Genomic DNA, 16,600 nt, shown 5'->3' on the forward strand with positions numbered 1-16,600 from the left:
GATACCCTTGAATGTGTCTGAACATAGAGAATCACTGCTCCAGCTGTACTTCTAGCACTGCATATTCTTGTCCACCTGACATGCAACAACTTGCTAAATAGACATTCCCTGTATCATGGTACAGACAACAGTTGCAAGGAAAAGCACAACTGTGTCAGAAGTGCCTCCAGAGGAGACTGCGACCTGAACGCAGCGCCTTAGACCGCTCGGCCATCCTGACTGAATGATGCTTGGCCTGTCAGATATAGAATAGCAAACAATTGTAAGACACAAAATATGTTTACACTTGAGGGATGGCTCAGGGTCATTGTGGCACTTTTCTATCCGTTCCAAAATTGGACTAACAAACATGAATGCTGAGGGGCTGTGAAAACTGGGTGATCAAATGACTTGTGAGAGATTGTCATCTTGGTCTGCTAGCCAACCTTCAACACTGGCATCTTTCCAGCACAGGGGAGTAAAGATGTTAACAAGCTGATTCGATTCAGTTACACACTTAATATGAAACATTCTCAAAGGAAATCAACTGATGGCGCTGTGGCTTAGTTGGTCAAAGTGCCTGTCTAGTAAACAGGAGATCCTGGGTTCAAATCCCAGCAGTGCCTCTTTTGCATTTCCTTATACTTGGTGGCAATGTCCTGAGTACTGACAGCAGCATAACTGCAAATGCAGCTTCGGGCAAAAGGCAATGGAAATACAATGTGGCAACCCACCTCAGGCACTTTGGAAGGCTTGATGCAGAGTTATTTGCAGCAGTTGCCCCAAACTGTACCCTTCCAAGGGGCGCTGTGGCTTAGTTGGTGAAAGCGCCTCTCTTGTAAACAGGAGATCCTGGGTTCAACTCCCAACAGCACCCTCACACATTAACTTGTCTATAAAAGCTTTAAAATGTTCATACCTGGGAGCAGGACTTTTATTACTTATCCCCTAAAAACACCTTTCCTAGACAGGGTCAAACCACCCAACGCAACCCCTTCCACAGTACGATGAAAAATGATTCGTTGTTACAGGTAGGTAGTCATAGAATTCCACTCAACTGTGGATCAGTCTGATTGGAGGGGACACATTGATTTCATCACAAAAGCTATGGGTTTTTTTACGTATCATGCAAACAACAAGCAGAAACAAATTCTCTGTGGCGCAGTCGGCCAGCGCACTCGGCTGTTAACCGAGAGGTTGGTGGTTCGAGCCCACCCAGGGACGAGTAATGGGAACTCCGTTGACTTGTGAGACTTTGTGATTATGGTCTGTTATCCAACTGGAAGCAGTTCTGCTGAAAGCAACACTTGAAGTCGTGTTTAAACCCGTTCCATTGTGTATTGTTTAACACTGGACTTTGAATACAGTGATCCCACTTCACATCCCGATGGGACCTAGTCTCAAGGTACAGAGCGGTGTGGCGTTTCATTGGGCACGGTGTTGTTGCAGTAATGATTGCCCTGTAGCTTCCTTTTTTTCAATACCGAAATCAATGCTTTCAAAACACTTTGGGTTGGCGTTAGTTTTGGAACATTTTTTTTGCAGCTTAACAACTGTCTTAAAAGTACTTCTCACTGAGTGCAATGGGCTTTTAATGATGAGTGCTACAAACTCTTTAGGCAGCAATCTAAGTGTAACAACATTTGTATGGCTTGTGCTGACCAGAAGGTAAAGGGAAAATTTAGGATTGCAGGCTGTTTGAGGAGGATTGGATGACTCCCTGACACCTTAGTTGTTCAAGGGCTTACCCGTGCCTGGAGGATCACAGACCCAATGGCATGCCATGAACATGTAATGCTTCAAAACCAGGTCCCACTGAGAACCACTGCAGAGCTTCCAGAGAGAGCAGTGAAACAATTTCTTACATGGCAACACCATGTGTGGACATTAAAGTGCAGGGATTTGGAAAGAGATGGCATGAAGAAATACCATTGCCACAGAGGATAGTATGAGAAAGCAACCTTTGCTGGCTGGCTTAAACATGTGGTCAGTTAAAAGAATAAAGCACTGGCCAGTCCAAGAACACTTTGTCAATTGCTTGATCAGAGCAATGCACAGTTGCACAAAGCTATGGTCTACAGGCTGGTCAGAGGCCAGAGATACCCTTGAATGTGTCTGAACATAGAGAATCACTGCTCCAGCTGTACTTCTAGCACTGCATATTCTTGTCCACCTGACATGCAACAACTTGCTAAATAGACATTCCCTGTATCATGGTACAGACAACAGTTGCAAGGAAAAGCACAACTGTGTCAGAAGTGCCTCCAGAGGAGACTGCGACCTGAACGCAGCGCCTTAGACCGCTCGGCCATCCTGACTGAATGATGCTTGCCCTGTCAGATATAGAATAGCAAACAATTGTAAGACACAAAATATGTTTACACTTGAGGGATGGCTCAGGGTCATTGTGGCACTTTTCTATCCGTTCCAAAATTGGACCAACAAACATGAATGCTGAGGGGCTGTGAAAACTGGGTGATCAAATGACTTGTGAGAGATTGTCATCTTGGTCTGCTAGCCAACCTTCAACACTGGCATCTTTCCAGCACAGGGGAGTAAAGATGTTAACAAGCTGAGTCGATTCAGTTACACACTTAATATGAAACATTCTCAAAGCAAATCAACTGATGGCGCTGTGGCTTAGTTGGTCAAAGTGCCTGTCTTGTAAACAGGAGATCCTGGGTTCAAATCCCAGCAGTGCCTCTTTTGCATTTCCTTATACTTGGTGGCAATGTCCTGAGTACTGACAGCAGCATAACTGCAAATGCAGCTTCGGGCAAAAGGCAATGGAAATACAATGTGGCAACCCACCTCAGGCACTTTGGAAGGCTTGATGCAGAGTTATTTGCAGCAGTTGCCCCAAACTGTACCCTTCCAAGGGGCGCTGTGGCTTAGTTGGTGAAAGCGCCTCTCTTGTAAACAGGAGATCCTGGGTTCAACTCCCAACAGCACCCTCACACATTAACTTGTCTATAAAAGCTTTAAAATGTTCATACCTGGGAGCAGGACTTTTATTACTTATCCCCTAAAAACACCTTTCCTAGACAGGGTCAAACCACCCAACGCAACCCCTTCCACAGTACGATGAAAAATGATTCGTTGTTACAGGTAGGTAGTCATAGAATTCCACTCAACTGTGGATCAGTCTGATTGGAGGGGACACATTGATTTCATCACAAAAGCTATGGGTTTTTTTTACGTATCATGCAAACAACAAGCAGAAACAAATAGCATGTCTCTGTGGCGCAGTCGGCCAGCGCACTCGGCTGTTAACCGAGAGGTTGGTGGTTCGAGCCCACCCAGGGACGAGTAATGGGAACTCCGTTGACTTGTGAGACTTTGTGATTATGGTCTGTTATCCAACTGGAAGCAGTTCTGCTGAAAGCAACACTTGAAGTCGTGTTTAAACCCGTTCCATTGTGTATTGTTTAACACTGGACTTTGAATACAGTGATCCCACTTCACATCCCGATGGGACCTAGTCTCAAGGTACAGAGCGGTGTGGCGTTTCATTGGGCACGGTGTTGTTGCAGTAATGATTGCCCTGTAGCTTCCTTTTTTTCAATACCGAAATCAATGCTTTCAAAACACTTTGGGTTGGCGTTAGTTTTGGAACATTTTTTTTGCAGCTTAACAACTGTCTTAAAAGTACTTCTCACTGAGTGCAATGGGCTTTTAATGATGAGTGCTACAAACTCTTTAGGCAGCAATCTAAGTGTAACAACATTTGTATGGCTTGTGCTGACCAGAAGGTAAAGGGAAAATTTAGGATTGCAGGCTGTTTGAGGAGGATTGGATGACTCCCTGACACCTTAGTTGTTCAAGGGCTTACCCGTGCCTGGAGGATCACAGACCCAATGGCATGCCATGAACACGTAATGCTTCAAAACCAGGTCCCACTGAGAACCACTGCAGAGCTTCCAGAGAGAGCAGTGAAACAATTTCTTACATGGCAGCACCATGTGTGGACATTAAAATGCAGGGATTTGGAAAGAGATGGCATGAAGAAATACCATTGCCACAGAGGATAGTATGAGAAAGCAACCTTTGCTGGCTGGCTTAAACATGTGGTCAGTTAAAAGAATAAAGCACTGGCCAGTCCAAGAACACTTTGTCAATTGCTTGATCAGAGCAATGCACAGTTGCACAAAGCTATGGTCTACAGGCTGGTCAGAGGCCAGAGATACCCTTGAATGTGTCTGAACATAGAGAATCACTGCTCCAGCTGTACTTCTAGCACTGCATATTCTTGTCCACCTGACATGCAACAACTTGCTAAATAGACATTCCCTGTATCATGGTACAGACAACAGTTGCAAGGAAAAGCACAACTGTGTCAGAAGTGCCTCCAGAGGAGACTGCGACCTGAACGCAGCGCCTTAGACCGCTCGGCCATCCTGACTGAATGATGCTTGGCCTGTCAGATATAGAATAGCAAACAATTGTAAGACACAAAATATGTTTACACTTGAGGGATGGCTCAGGGTCATTGTGGCACTTTTCTATCCGTTCCAAAATTGGACCAACAAACATGAATGCTGAGGGGCTGTGAAAACTGGGTGATCAAATGACTTGTGAGAGATTGTCATCTTGGTCTGCTAGCCAACCTTCAACACTGGCATCTTTCCAGCACAGGGGAGTAAAGATGTTAACAAGCTGATTCGATTCAGTTACACACTTAATATGAAACATTCTCAAAGCAAATCAACTGATGGCGCTGTGGCTTAGTTGGTCAAAGTGCCTGTCTAGTAAACAGGAGATCCTGGGTTCAAATCCCAGCAGTGCCTCTTTTGCATTTCCTTATACTTGGTGGCAATGTCCTGAGTACTGACAGCAGCATAACTGCAAATGCAGCTTCGGGCAAAAGGCAATGGAAATACAATGTGGCAACCCACCTCAGGCACTTTGGAAGGCTTGATGCAGAGTTATTTGCAGCAGTTGCCCCAAACTGTACCCTTCCAAGGGGTGCTGTGGCTTAGTTGGTGAAAGTGTCTGTCTTGTAAACAGCAGATCCTGGGTTCAACTCCCAACAGCACCCTCACACATTAACTTGTCTATAAAAGCTTTAAAATGTTCATACCTGGGAGCAGGACTTTTATTACTTATCCCCTAAAAACACCTTTCCTAGACAGGGTCAAACCACCCAACGCAACCCCTTCCACAGTACGATGAAAAATGATTCGTTGTTACAGGTAGGTAGTCATAGAATTCCACTCAACTGTGGATCAGTCTGATTGGAGGGGACACATTGATTTCATCACAAAAGCTATGTTTTTTTTTTACGTATCATGCAAACAACAAGCAGAAACAAATAGCATGTCTCTGTGGCACAGTCGGCCAGCGCACTCGGCTGTTAACCGAGAGGTTGGTGGTTCGAGCCCACCCAGGGACGAGTAATGGGAACTCCGTTGACTTGTGAGACTTTGTGATTATGGTCTGTTATCCAACTGGAAGCAGTTCTGCTGAAAGCAACACTTGAAGTCGTGTTTAAACCCGTTCCATTGTGTATTGTTTAACACTGGACTTTGAATACAGTGATCCCACTTCACATCCCGATGGGACCTAGTCTCAAGGTACAGAGCGGTGTGGCGTTTCATTGGGCACGGTGTTGTTGCAGTAATGATTGCCCTGTAGCTTCCTTTTTTTCAATACCGAAATCAATGCTTTCAAAACACTTTGGGTTGGCGTTAGTTTTGGAACATTTTTTTTGCAGCTTAACAACTGTCTTAAAAGTACTTCTCACTGAGTGCAATGGGCTTTTAATGATGAGTGCTACAAACTCTTTAGGCAGCAATCTAAGTGTAACAACATTTGTATGGCTTGTGCTGACCAGAAGGTAAAGGGAAAACTTAGGATTGCAGGCTGTTTGAGGAGGATTGGATGACTCCCTGACACCTTAGTTGTTCAAGGGCTTACCCGTGCCTGGAGGATCACAGACCCAATGGCATGCCATGAACACGTAATGCTTCAAAACCAGGTCCCACTGAGAACCACTGCAGAGCTTCCAGAGAGAGCAGTGAAACAATTTCTTACATGGCAGCACCATGTGTGGACATTAAAATGCAGGGATTTGGAAAGAGATGGCATGAAGAAATACCATTGCCACAGAGGATAGTATGAGAAAGCAACCTTTGCTGGCTGGCTTAAACATGTGGTCAGTTAAAAGAATAAAGCACTGGCCAGTCCAAGAACACTTTGTCAATTGCTTGATCAGAGCAATGCACAGTTGCACAAAGCTATGGTCTACAGGCTGGTCAGAGGCCAGAGATACCCTTGAATGTGTCTGAACATAGAGAATCACTGCTCCAGCTGTACTTCTAGCACTGCATATTCTTGTCCACCTGACATGCAACAACTTGCTAAATAGACATTCCCTGTATCATGGTACAGACAACAGTTGCAAGGAAAAGCACAACTGTGTCAGAAGTGCCTCCAGAGGAGACTGCGACCTGAACGCAGCGCCTTAGACCGCTCGGCCATCCTGACTGAATGATGCTTGGCCTGTCAGATATAGAATAGCAAACAATTGTAAGACACAAAATATGTTTACACTTGAGGGATGGCTCAGGGTCATTGTGGCACTTTTCTATCCGTTCCAAAATTGGACCAACAAACATGAATGCTGAGGGGCTGTGAAAACTGGGTGATCAAATGACTTGTGAGAGATTGTCATCTTGGTCTGCTAGCCAACCTTCAACACTGGCATCTTTCCAGCACAGGGGAGTAAAGATGTTAACAAGCTGATTCGATTCAGTTACACACTTAATATGAAACATTCTCAAAGCAAATCAACTGATGGCGCTGTGGCTTAGTTGGTCAAAGTGCCTGTCTAGTAAACAGGAGATCCTGGGTTCAAATCCCAGCAGTGCCTCTTTTGCATTTCCTTATACTTGGTGGCAATGTCCTGAGTACTGACAGCAGCATAACTGCAAATGCAGCTTCGGGCAAAAGGCAATGGAAATACAATGTGGCAACCCACCTCAGGCACTTTGGAAGGCTTGATGCAGAGTTATTTGCAGCAGTTGCCCCAAACTGTACCCTTCCAAGGGGTGCTGTGGCTTAGTTGGTGAAAGCGTCTGTCTTGTAAACAGAAGATACTGGGTTCAACTCCCAACAGCACCCTCACACATTAACTTGTCTATAAAAGCTTTAAAATGTTCATACCTGGGAGCAGGACTTTTATTACTTATCCCCTAAAAACACCTTTCCTAGACAGGGTCAAACCACCCAACGCAACCCCTTCCACAGTACGATGAAAAATGATTCGTTGTTACAGGTAGGTAGTCATAGAATTCCACTCAACTGTGGATCAGTCTGATTGGAGGGGACACATTGATTTCATCACAAAAGCTATGGGTTTTTTTACGTATCATGCAAACAACAAGCAGAAACAAATAGCATGTCTCTGTGGCGCAGTCGGCCAGCGCCCTCGGCTGTTAACCGAGAGGTTGGTGGTTCGAGCCCACCCAGGGACGAGTAATGGGAACTCCGTTGACTTGTGAGACTTTGTGATTATGGTCTGTTATCCAACTGGAAGCAGTTCTGCTGAAAGCAACACTTGAAGTCGTGTTTAAACCCGTTCCATTGTGTATTGTTTAACACTGGACTTTGAATACAGTGATCCCACTTCACATCCCGATGGGACCTAGTCTCAAGGTACAGAGCGGTGTGGCGTTTCATTGGGCACGGTGTTGTTGCAGTAATGATTGCCCTGTAGCTTCCTTTTTTTCAATACCGAAATCAATGCTTTCAAAACACTTTGGGTTGGCGTTAGTTTTGGAACATTTTTTTTGCAGCTTAACAACTGTCTTAAAAGTACTTCTCACTGAGTGCAATGGGCTTTTAATGATGAGTGCTACAAACTCTTTAGGCAGCAATCTAAGTGTAACAACATTTGTATGGCTTGTGCTGACCAGAAGGTAAAGGGAAAACTTAGGATTGCAGGCTGTTTGAGGAGGATTGGATGACTCCCTGACACCTTAGTTGTTCAAGGGCTTACCCGTGCCTGGAGGATCACAGACCCAATGGCATGCCATGAACACGTAATGCTTCAAAACCAGGTCCCACTGAGAACCACTGCAGAGCTTCCAGAGAGAGCAGTGAAACAATTTCTTACATGGCAGCACCATGTGTGGACATTAAAATGCAGGGATTTGGAAAGAGATGGCATGAAGAAATACCATTGCCACAGAGGATAGTATGAGAAAGCAACCTTTGCTGGCTGGCTTAAACATGTGGTCAGTTAAAAGAATAAAGCACTGGCCAGTCCAAGAACACTTTGTCAATTGCTTGATCAGAGCAATGCACAGTTGCACAAAGCTATGGTCTACAGGCTGGTCAGAGGCCAGAGATACCCTTGAATGTGTCTGAACATAGAGAATCACTGCTCCAGCTGTACTTCTAGCACTGCATATTCTTGTCCACCTGACATGCAACAACTTGCTAAATAGACATTCCCTGTATCATGGTACAGACAACAGTTGCAAGGAAAAGCACAACTGTGTCAGAAGTGCCTCCAGAGGAGACTGCGACCTGAACGCAGCGCCTTAGACCGCTCGGCCATCCTGACTGAATGATGCTTGGCCTGTCAGATATAGAATAGCAAACAATTGTAAGACACAAAATATGTTTACACTTGAGGGATGGCTCAGGGTCATTGTGGCACTTTTCTATCCGTTCCAAAATTGGACCAACAAACATGAATGCTGAGGGGCTGTGAAAACTGGGTGATCAAATGACTTGTGAGAGATTGTCATCTTGGTCTGCTAGCCAACCTTCAACACTGGCATCTTTCCAGCACAGGGGAGTAAAGATGTTAACAAGCTGATTCGATTCAGTTACACACTTAATATGAAACATTCTCAAAGTAAATCAACTGATGGCGCTGTGGCTTAGTTGGTCAAAGTGCCTGTCTAGTAAACAGGAGATCCTGGGTTCAAATCCCAGCAGTGCCTCTTTTGCATTTCCTTATACTTGGTGGCAATGTCCTGAGTACTGACAGCAGCATAACTGCAAATGCAGCTTCGGGCAAAAGGCAATGGAAATACAATGTGGCAACCCACCTCAGGCACTTTGGAAGGCTTGATGCAGAGTTATTTGCAGCAGTTGCCCCAAACTGTACCCTTCCAAGGGGTGCTGTGGCTTAGTTGGTGAAAGCGTCTGTCTTGTAAACAGAAGATACTGGGTTCAACTCCCAACAGCACCCTCACACATTAACTTGTCTATAAAAGCTTTAAAATGTTCATACCTGGGAGCAGGACTTTTATTACTTATCCCCTAAAAACACCTTTCCTAGACAGGGTCAAACCACCCAACGCAACCCCTTCCACAGTACGATGAAAAATGATTCGTTGTTACAGGTAGGTAGTCATAGAATTCCACTCAACTGTGGATCAGTCTGATTGGAGGGGACACATTGATTTCATCACAAAAGCTATGGGTTTTTTTACGTATCATGCAAACAACAAGCAGAAACAAATAGCATGTCTCTGTGGCGCAGTCGGCCAGCGCCCTCGGCTGTTAACCGAGAGGTTGGTGGTTCGAGCCCACCCAGGGACGAGTAATGGGAACTCCGTTGACTTGTGAGACTTTGTGATTATGGTCTGTTATCCAACTGGAAGCAGTTCTGCTAAAAGCAACACTTGAAGTTGTGTTTAAACCCGTTCCATTGTGTATTGTTTAACACTGGACTTTGAATACAGTGATCCCACTTCTCATCCCGATGGGACCTAGTCTCAAGGTACAGAGCGGTGTGGCGTTTCATTGGGCATGGTGTTGTTGCAGTAATGATTGCCCTGTAGCTTCCTTTTTTCAATACCGAAATCAATGCTTTCAAAACACTTTGGGTTGGCGTTAGTTTTGGAACATTTTTTTTGCAGCTTAACAACTGTCTTAAAAGTACTTCTCACTGAGTGCAATGGGCTTTTAATGATGAGTGCTACAAACTCTTTAGGCAGCAATCTAAGTGTAACAACATTTGTATGGCTTGTGCTGACCAGAAGGTAAAGGGAAAACTTAGGATTGCAGGCTGTTTGAGGAGGATTGGATGACTCCCTGACACCTTAGTTGTTCAAGGGCTTACCCGTGCCTGGAGGATCACAGACCCAATGGCATGCCATGAACATGTAATGCTTCAAAACCAGGTCCCACTGAGAACCACTGCAGAGCTTCCAGAGAGAGCAGTGAAACAATTTCTTACATGGCAGCACCATGTGTGGACATTAAAGTGCAAGGATTTGGAAAGAGATGGCATGAAGAAATACCATTGCCACAGAGGATAGTATGAGAAAGCAACCTTTGCTGGCTGGCTTAAACATGTGGTCAGTTAAAAGAATAAAGCACTGGCCAGTCCAAGAACACTTTGTCAATTGCTTGATCAGAGCAATGCACAGTTGCACAAAGCTATGGTCTACAGGCTGGTCAGAGGCCAGAGATACCCTTGAATGTGTCTGAACATAGAGAATCACTGCTCCAGCTGTACTTCTAGCACTGCATATTCTTGTCCACCTGACATGCAACAACTTGCTAAATAGACATTCCCTGTATCATGGTACAGACAACAGTTGCAAGGAAAAGCACAACTGTGTCAGAAGTGCCTCCAGAGGAGACTGCGACCTGAACGCAGCGCCTTAGACCGCTCGGCCATCCTGACTGAATGATGCTTGCCCTGTCAGATATAGAATAGCAAACAATTGTAAGACACAAAATATGTTTACACTTGAGGGATGGCTCAGGGTCATTGTGGCACTTTTCTATCCGTTCCAAAATTGGACCAACAAACATGAATGCTGAGGGGCTGTGAAAACTGGGTGATCAAATGACTTGTGAGAGATTGTCATCTTGGTCTGCTAGCCAACCTTCAACACTGGCATCTTTCCAGCACAGGGGAGTAAAGATGTTAACAAGCTGAGTCGATTCAGTTACACACTTAATATGAAACATTCTCAAAGCAAATCAACTGATGGCGCTGTGGCTTAGTTGGTCAAAGTGCCTGTCTTGTAAACAGGAGATCCTGGGTTCAAATCCCAGCAGTGCCTCTTTTGCATTTCCTTATACTTGGTGGCAATGTCCTGAGTACTGACAGCAGCATAACTGCAAATGCAGCTTCGGGCAAAAGGCAATGGAAATACAATGTGGCAACCCACCTCAGGCACTTTGGAAGGCTTGATGCAGAGTTATTTGCAGCAGTTGCCCCAAACTGTACCCTTCCAAGGGGCGCTGTGGCTTAGTTGGTGAAAGCGCCTCTCTTGTAAACAGGAGATCCTGGGTTCAACTCCCAACAGCACCCTCACACATTAACTTGTCTATAAAAGCTTTAAAATGTTCATACCTGGGAGCAGGACTTTTATTACTTATCCCCTAAAAACACCTTTCCTAGACAGGGTCAAACCACCCAACGCAACCCCTTCCACAGTACGATGAAAAATGATTCGGTGTTACAGGTAGGTAGTCATAGAATTCCACTCAACTGTGGATCAGTCTGATTGGAGGGGACACATTGATTTCATCACAAAAGCTATGGTTTTTTTTTACGTATCATGCAAACAACAAGCAGAAACAAATAGCATGTCTCTGTGGCGCAGTCGGCCAGCGCACTCGGCTGTTAACCGAGAGGTTGGTGGTTCGAGCCCACCCAGGGACGAGTAATGGGAACTCCGTTGACTTGTGAGACTTTGTGATTATGGTCTGTTATCCAACTGGAAGCAGTTCTGCTGAAAGCAACACTTGAAGTCGTGTTTAAACCCGTTCCATTGTGTATTGTTTAACACTGGACTTTGAATACAGTGATCCCACTTCACATCCCGATGGGACCTAGTCTCAAGGTACAGAGCGGTGTGGCGTTTCATTGGGCACGGTGTTGTTGCAGTAATGATTGCCCTGTAGCTTCCTTTTTTTCAATACCGAAATCAATGCTTTCAAAACACTTTGGGTTGGCGTTAGTTTTGGAACATTTTTTTTGCAGCTTAACAACTGTCTTAAAAGTACTTCTCACTGAGTGCAATGGGCTTTTAATGATGAGTGCTACAAACTCTTTAGGCAGCAATCTAAGTGTAACAACATTTGTATGGCTTGTGCTGACCAGAAGGTAAAGGGAAAACTTAGGATTGCAGGCTGTTTGAGGAGGATTGGATGACTCCCTGACACCTTAGTTGTTCAAGGGCTTACCCGTGCCTGGAGGATCACAGACCCAATGGCATGCCATGAACACGTAATGCTTCAAAACCAGGTCCCACTGAGAACCACTGCAGAGCTTCCAGAGAGAGCAGTGAAACAATTTCTTACATGGCAGCACCATGTGTGGACATTAAAGTGCAGGGATTTGGAAAGAGATGGCATGAAGAAATACCATTGCCACAGAGGATAGTATGAGAAAGCAACCTTTGCTGGCTGGCTTAAACATGTGGTCAGTTAAAAGAATAAAGCACTGGCCAGTCCAAGAACACTTTGTCAATTGCTTGATCAGAGCAATGCACAGTTGCACAAAGCTATGGTCTACAGGCTGGTCAGAGGCCAGAGATACCCTTGAATGTGTCTGAACATAGAGAATCACTGCTCCAGCTGTTCTTCTAGCACTGCATATTCTTGTCCACCTGACATGCAACAACTTGCTAAATAGACATTCCCTGTATCATGGTACAGACAACAGTTGCAAGGAAAAGCACAACTGTGTCAGAAGTGCCTCCAGAGGAGACTGCGACCTGAACGCAGCGCCTTAGACCGCTCGGCCATCCTGACTGAATGATGCTTGGCCTGTCAGATATAGAATAGCAAACAATTGTAAGACACAAAATATGTTTACACTTGAGGGATGGCTCAGGGTCATTGTGGCACTTTTCTATCCGTTCCAAAATTGGACTAACAAACATGAATGCTGAGGGGCTGTGAAAACTGGGTGATCAAATGACTTGTGAGAGATTGTCATCTTGGTCTGCTAGCCAACCTTCAACACTGGCATCTTTCCAGCACAGGGGAGTAAAGATGTTAACAAGCTGAGTCGATTCAGTTACACACTTAATATGAAACATTCTCAAAGCAAATCAACTGATGGCGCTGTGGCTTAGTTGGTCAAAGTGCCTGTCTAGTAAACAGGAGATCCTGGGTTCAAATCCCAGCAGTGCCTCTTTTGCATTTCCTTATACTTGGTGGCAATGTCCTGAGTACTGACAGCAGCATAACTGCAAATGCAGCTTCGGGCAAAAGGCAATGGAAATACAATGTGGCAACCCACCTCAGGCACTTTGGAAGGCTTGATGCAGAGTTATTTGCAGCAGTTGCCCCAAACTGTACCCTTCCAAGGGGTGCTGTGGCTTAGTTGGTGAAAGCGTCTGTCTTGTAAACAGAAGATCCTGGGTTCAACTCCCAACAGCACCCTCACACATTAACTTGTCTATAAAAGCTTTAAAATGTTCATACCTGGGAGCAGGACTTTTATTACTTATCCCCTAAAAACACCTTTCCTAGACAGGGTCAAACCACCCAACGCAACCCCTTCCACAGTACGATGAAAAATGATTCGTTGTTACAGGTAGGTAGTCATAGAATTCCACTCAACTGTGGATCAGTCTGATTGGAGGGGACACATTGATTTCATCACAAAAGCTATGGGTTTTTTTACGTATCATGCAAACAACAAGCAGAAACAAATAGCATGTCTCTGTGGCGCAGTCGGCCAGCGCCCTCGGCTGTTAACCGAGAGGTTGGTGGTTCGAGCCCACCCAGGGACGAGTAATGGGAACTCCGTTGACTTGTGAGACTTTGTGATTATGGTCTGTTATCCAACTGGAAGCAGTTCTGCTAAAAGCAACACTTGAAGTTGTGTTTAAACCCGTTCCATTGTGTATTGTTTAACACTGGACTTTGAATACAGTGATCCCACTTCTCATCCCGATGGGACCTAGTCTCAAGGTACAGAGCGGTGTGGCGTTTCATTGGGCATGGTGTTGTTGCAGTAATGATTGCCCTGTAGCTTCCTTTTTTCAATACCGAAATCAATGCTTTCAAAACACTTTGGGTTGGCGTTAGTTTTGGAACATTTTTTTTGCAGCTTAACAACTGTCTTAAAAGTACTTCTCACTGAGTGCAATGGGCTTTTAATGATGAGTGCTACAAACTCTTTAGGCAGCAATCTAAGTGTAACAACATTTGTATGGCTTGTGCTGACCAGAAGGTAAAGGGAAAACTTAGGATTGCAGGCTGTTTGAGGAGGATTGGATGACTCCCTGACACCTTAGTTGTTCAAGGGCTTACCCGTGCCTGGAGGATCACAGACCCAATGGCATGCCATGAACATGTAATGCTTCAAAACCAGGTCCCACTGAGAACCACTGCAGAGCTTCCAGAGAGAGCAGTGAAACAATTTCTTACATGGCAGCACCATGTGTGGACATTAAAGTGCAGGGATTTGGAAAGAGATGGCATGAAGAAATACCATTGCCACAGAGGATAGTATGAGAAAGCAACCTTTGCTGGCTGGCTTAAACATGTGGTCAGTTAAAAGAATAAAGCACTGGCCAGTCCAAGAACACTTTGTCAATTGCTTGATCAGAGCAATGCACAGTTGCACAAAGCTATGGTCTACAGGCTGGTCAGAGGCCAGAGATACCCTTGAATGTGTCTGAACATAGAGAATCACTGCTCCAGCTGTACTTCTAGCACTGCATATTCTTGTCCACCTGACATGCAACAACTTGCTAAATAGACATTCCCTGTATCATGGTACAGACAACAGTTGCAAGGAAAAGCACAACTGTGTCAGAAGTGCCTCCAGAGGAGACTGCGACCTGAACGCAGCGCCTTAGACCGCTCGGCCATCCTGACTGAATGATGCTTGCCCTGTCAGATATAGAATAGCAAACAATTGTAAGACACAAAATATGTTTACACTTGAGGGATGGCTCAGGGTCATTGTGGCACTTTTCTATCCGTTCCAAAATTGGACCAACAAACATGAATGCTGAGGGGCTGTGAAAACTGGGTGATCAAATGACTTGTGAGAGATTGTCATCTTGGTCTGCTAGCCAACCTTCAACACTGGCATCTTTCCAGCACAGGGGAGTAAAGATGTTAACAAGCTGAGTCGATTCAGTTACACACTTAATATGAAACATTCTCAAAGCAAATCAACTGATGGCGCTGTGGCTTAGTTGGTCAAAGTGCCTGTCTTGTAAACAGGAGATCCTGGGTTCAAATCCCAGCAGTGCCTCTTTTGCATTTCCTTATACTTGGTGGCAATGTCCTGAGTACTGACAGCAGCATAACTGCAAATGCAGCTTCGGGCAAAAGGCAATGGAAATACAATGTGGCAACCCACCTCAGGCACTTTGGAAGGCTTGATGCAGAGTTATTTGCAGCAGTTGCCCCAAACTGTACCCTTCCAAGGGGCGCTGTGGCTTAGTTGGTGAAAGCGCCTGTCTTGTAAACAGGAGATCCTGGGTTCAACTCCCAACAGCACCCTCACACATTAACTTGTCTATAAAAGCTTTAAAATGTTCATACCTGGGAGCAGGACTTTTATTACTTATCCCCTAAAAACACCTTTCCTAGACAGGGTCAAACCACCCAACGCAACCCCTTCCACAGTACGATGAAAAATGATTCGTTGTTACAGGTAGGTAGTCATAGAATTCCACTCAACTGTGGATCAGTCTGATTGGAGGGGACACATTGATTTCATCACAAAAGCTATGGGTTTTTTTACGTATCATGCAAACAACAAGCAGAAACAAATAGCATGTCTCTGTGGCGCAATCGGCCAGCGCGCTCGGCTGTTAACCGAGAGGTTGGTGGTTCGAGCCCACCCAGGGACGAGTAATGGGAACTCCGTTGACTTGTGAGACTTTGTGATTATGGTCTGTTATCCAACTGGAAGCAGTTCTGCTGAAAGCAACACTTGAAGTCGTGTTTAAACCCGTTCCATTGTGTATTGTTTAACACTGGACTTTGAATACAGTGATCCCACTTCACATCCCGATGGGACCTAGTCTCAAGGTACAGAGCGGTGTGGCGTTTCATTGGGCACGGTGTTGTTGCAGTAATGATTGCCCTGTAGCTTCCTTTTTTCAATACCGAAATCAATGCTTTCAAAACACTTTGGGTTGGCGTTAGTTTTGGAACATTTTTTTTGCAGCTTAACAACTGTCTTAAAAGTACTTCTCACTGAGTGCAATGGGCTTTTAATGATGAGTGCTACAAACTCTTTAGGCAGCAATCTAAGTGTAACAACATTTGTATGGCTTGTGCTGACCAGAAGGTAAAGGGAAAACTTAGGATTGCAGGCTGTTTGAGGAGGATTGGATGACTCCCTGACACCTTAGTTGTTCAAGGGCTTACCCGTGCCTGGAGGATCACAGACCCAATGGCATGCCATGAACATGTAATGCTTCAAAACCAGGTCCCACTGAGAACCACTGCAGAGCTTCCAGAGAGAGCAGTGAAACAATTTCTTACATGGCAGCACCATGTGTGGACATTAAAGTGCAGGGATTTGGAAAGAGATGGCATGAAGAAATACCATTGCCACAGAGGATAGTATGAGAAAGCAACCTTTGCTGGCTGGCTTAAACATGTGGTCAGTTAAAAGAATAAAGCACTGGCCAGTCCAAGAACACTTTGTCAATTGCTT

The 16,600-nt window shown here is 45.0% G+C and overlaps 21 non-coding genes across 21 annotated transcripts; all 21 read left to right on the forward strand.

Annotated features, from left to right (window-relative positions):
• The first annotated feature begins 531 nt into the window (after nt 1-531).
• trnat-agu (transfer RNA threonine (anticodon AGU)) lies at nt 532-605 on the forward strand. The gene has a single exon. It is a non-coding gene; the product is annotated as a tRNA-Thr (tRNA).
• Nucleotides 606-1,129: 524 nt separating this feature from the next.
• Nucleotides 1,130-1,203, forward strand: trnan-guu (transfer RNA asparagine (anticodon GUU)). The gene has a single exon. It is a non-coding gene; the product is annotated as a tRNA-Asn (tRNA).
• Nucleotides 1,204-2,608: 1,405 nt separating this feature from the next.
• On the forward strand, nt 2,609-2,682 carry trnat-ugu (transfer RNA threonine (anticodon UGU)). Its single transcript has one exon. It is a non-coding gene; the product is annotated as a tRNA-Thr (tRNA).
• Nucleotides 2,683-3,213: 531 nt separating this feature from the next.
• On the forward strand, nt 3,214-3,287 carry trnan-guu (transfer RNA asparagine (anticodon GUU)). Its single transcript has one exon. It is a non-coding gene; the product is annotated as a tRNA-Asn (tRNA).
• Nucleotides 3,288-4,692: 1,405 nt separating this feature from the next.
• Nucleotides 4,693-4,766, forward strand: trnat-agu (transfer RNA threonine (anticodon AGU)). Its single transcript has one exon. It is a non-coding gene; the product is annotated as a tRNA-Thr (tRNA).
• Nucleotides 4,767-4,943: 177 nt separating this feature from the next.
• Nucleotides 4,944-5,017, forward strand: trnat-ugu (transfer RNA threonine (anticodon UGU)). Its single transcript has one exon. It is a non-coding gene; the product is annotated as a tRNA-Thr (tRNA).
• Nucleotides 5,018-5,297: 280 nt separating this feature from the next.
• trnan-guu (transfer RNA asparagine (anticodon GUU)) lies at nt 5,298-5,371 on the forward strand. Its single transcript has one exon. It is a non-coding gene; the product is annotated as a tRNA-Asn (tRNA).
• Nucleotides 5,372-6,776: 1,405 nt separating this feature from the next.
• On the forward strand, nt 6,777-6,850 carry trnat-agu (transfer RNA threonine (anticodon AGU)). Its single transcript has one exon. It is a non-coding gene; the product is annotated as a tRNA-Thr (tRNA).
• Nucleotides 6,851-7,027: 177 nt separating this feature from the next.
• On the forward strand, nt 7,028-7,101 carry trnat-ugu (transfer RNA threonine (anticodon UGU)). Its single transcript has one exon. It is a non-coding gene; the product is annotated as a tRNA-Thr (tRNA).
• A 279-nt stretch (nt 7,102-7,380) lies between these two features.
• On the forward strand, nt 7,381-7,454 carry trnan-guu (transfer RNA asparagine (anticodon GUU)). The gene has a single exon. It is a non-coding gene; the product is annotated as a tRNA-Asn (tRNA).
• Nucleotides 7,455-8,859: 1,405 nt separating this feature from the next.
• On the forward strand, nt 8,860-8,933 carry trnat-agu (transfer RNA threonine (anticodon AGU)). Its single transcript has one exon. It is a non-coding gene; the product is annotated as a tRNA-Thr (tRNA).
• A 177-nt stretch (nt 8,934-9,110) lies between these two features.
• Nucleotides 9,111-9,184, forward strand: trnat-ugu (transfer RNA threonine (anticodon UGU)). Its single transcript has one exon. It is a non-coding gene; the product is annotated as a tRNA-Thr (tRNA).
• A 279-nt stretch (nt 9,185-9,463) lies between these two features.
• Nucleotides 9,464-9,537, forward strand: trnan-guu (transfer RNA asparagine (anticodon GUU)). The gene has a single exon. It is a non-coding gene; the product is annotated as a tRNA-Asn (tRNA).
• A 1,404-nt stretch (nt 9,538-10,941) lies between these two features.
• On the forward strand, nt 10,942-11,015 carry trnat-ugu (transfer RNA threonine (anticodon UGU)). The gene has a single exon. It is a non-coding gene; the product is annotated as a tRNA-Thr (tRNA).
• A 531-nt stretch (nt 11,016-11,546) lies between these two features.
• On the forward strand, nt 11,547-11,620 carry trnan-guu (transfer RNA asparagine (anticodon GUU)). The gene has a single exon. It is a non-coding gene; the product is annotated as a tRNA-Asn (tRNA).
• Nucleotides 11,621-13,025: 1,405 nt separating this feature from the next.
• On the forward strand, nt 13,026-13,099 carry trnat-agu (transfer RNA threonine (anticodon AGU)). Its single transcript has one exon. It is a non-coding gene; the product is annotated as a tRNA-Thr (tRNA).
• Nucleotides 13,100-13,276: 177 nt separating this feature from the next.
• On the forward strand, nt 13,277-13,350 carry trnat-ugu (transfer RNA threonine (anticodon UGU)). The gene has a single exon. It is a non-coding gene; the product is annotated as a tRNA-Thr (tRNA).
• A 279-nt stretch (nt 13,351-13,629) lies between these two features.
• On the forward strand, nt 13,630-13,703 carry trnan-guu (transfer RNA asparagine (anticodon GUU)). The gene has a single exon. It is a non-coding gene; the product is annotated as a tRNA-Asn (tRNA).
• Nucleotides 13,704-15,107: 1,404 nt separating this feature from the next.
• On the forward strand, nt 15,108-15,181 carry trnat-ugu (transfer RNA threonine (anticodon UGU)). Its single transcript has one exon. It is a non-coding gene; the product is annotated as a tRNA-Thr (tRNA).
• A 177-nt stretch (nt 15,182-15,358) lies between these two features.
• Nucleotides 15,359-15,432, forward strand: trnat-ugu (transfer RNA threonine (anticodon UGU)). Its single transcript has one exon. It is a non-coding gene; the product is annotated as a tRNA-Thr (tRNA).
• A 279-nt stretch (nt 15,433-15,711) lies between these two features.
• trnan-guu (transfer RNA asparagine (anticodon GUU)) lies at nt 15,712-15,785 on the forward strand. Its single transcript has one exon. It is a non-coding gene; the product is annotated as a tRNA-Asn (tRNA).
• Nucleotides 15,786-16,600: the final 815 nt, after the last annotated feature.

The sequence above is a fragment of the Labrus mixtus genome, chromosome 22 (assembly GCF_963584025.1).
Source record: "Labrus mixtus chromosome 22, fLabMix1.1, whole genome shotgun sequence".
In the NCBI taxonomy this organism is placed as follows: Eukaryota; Metazoa; Chordata; class Actinopteri; order Labriformes; family Labridae; genus Labrus; species Labrus mixtus.